Here is a 1,828-nt window from a genome sequence, read left to right as displayed (position 1 = left end):
CATAAGGTTAATTTTTTTCTGTCAAATATCCAGTGATTCTTTACATTTCCCCTCTTATCAATAGTCTGTTCATTAGCTTTAATCTTTAGTAACATGTTGATCTTTTTTTTTTTTACTGATTTATAAGAGCTTTTAAAACAACACATACACATGGTAAAAATGGTACAGAATAGACAATTAGCCTCCCTCCCACAACAGAACTCCATCTTCAGTGTCTAAATTTTATAATCATCAGCAGTTTACTGTGTGCCCTTCCAGAAAGTTCCCATGCTCATATTTCCCCACTCATATTGGTATATATATATGTATATATCCTGTATTAGTTTGCTAGGACTATCATAACAAAGTCCCACAGACTGGGTGGCTTAAAAATATAAATCTATTTATTTTGTCACAGGTTTAGAGGATAGAAGTTCAGATTAAGGTGTGGACTGGGTTGGTTTCTTCTGAGGTCTCTCTTCTTGACTTGTAGATAACCACCTTCTCACTCTTCACATGGCTTTCCCTCCACGTGTGTCTATATCCTAATCTCCTCCTCTTATAAGGACAACTGTAAGGTCCATTCAGATGACTTCATTTTATCTTAATTACCTCATTAAAGACACTATCTCCAAATACAGCTGGTCATATTCTGATGTATTGGGTGTTATGACTTCAACATATGAATTTTGAAGAGATACAATTCAGACCATAGCAAAAGAAAAATACTATACATACAGTATAGCACATTGCTTCTTATATTTAATGCAATTTGAGGTCAACCCATATCAGCACATAAAAATCTACTATAATCATTTAAATAGTGGCATATTATTCCATTTTATGGTTATTGTATAAATTGCTTTACCAATTTCCCATAGGTGGACATTTAGGTTTTTTCCAGGTATTTGAGGTCATAAATGGGCTTCCCAGGTGGCTCAGTGGTAAGAATCCACCTGCCAATGCAGGAGACGAAGGAGAAGTGAGTTCAATCACTGGGTTGGGAAGATCCCCTGGAGGAGAGCATGGCAACCCACTCCAGTATTCTTGCCTAGAAAATTCCATGGACAGAAGAGTCTGGTGAGTTACAATCATGGGGTTCAAAAAGAGTCAGACATGACTGAGTACACTTGCATGCATGGATGAGGTCATAAATCATGCCACTGTGAACATCACTGTAGCCATACATTTCTGTACAATGTAAGTATATCTGAGCATAATTTTAAAAGTAGAATCATTGGACAAAAGATCATACGCTCTTAAAGTTTTGATAGAACTTGCCAAATTAACTGTCTATAGGGCAACAGAGGATGAGGTGGTTGGATGGCATCACTGATTCTATGGACATGAACCTGGGAAACTCTGGAAGATGCTGAGGGACAGGGAGGCCTGGTGTGCTACAGCCCACGGCATCACACAGAGTTGGGTATGATTTAGTGACTGAACAACAATACCAAAGTGAAAGGGACAGCCTAATTTCTTGCAACCTTGACAATACTGTATCAAACTTTATATTTGATATTTTGATAGGTACAATATGATGTTTTATTCCATTGAATTAATTTCACATGTTTATAACTATTAGCATTTTATTTCTTTATTAAATAGCTTTCACATCACTTTTAGATATTTTTTATTATGTTGGTCTTTTAATTCACTTATTTTATTTTTAAAGGTTCTTTATATATTAAGAAAATTATCCCTTTGTAACATGTGTTATATTTTTAAGTAGATAAATTTAATCTTTCTTCATATATATGAGAGAGCCAAATTTATATGTTTCTTTTTATTAGTCTTTTTTTTCCTGTATTTTCTGAACTACATGAAAATCATCCCACACTATCAGCTT

This window comes from Bison bison, unplaced genomic scaffold (genome assembly GCF_000754665.1).
Source record: "Bison bison bison isolate TAMUID 2011002044 unplaced genomic scaffold, Bison_UMD1.0 scf7180017864360, whole genome shotgun sequence".
Classification (NCBI taxonomy): Eukaryota; Metazoa; Chordata; class Mammalia; order Artiodactyla; family Bovidae; genus Bison; species Bison bison.
This window is presented reverse-complemented; position numbering follows the sequence as displayed.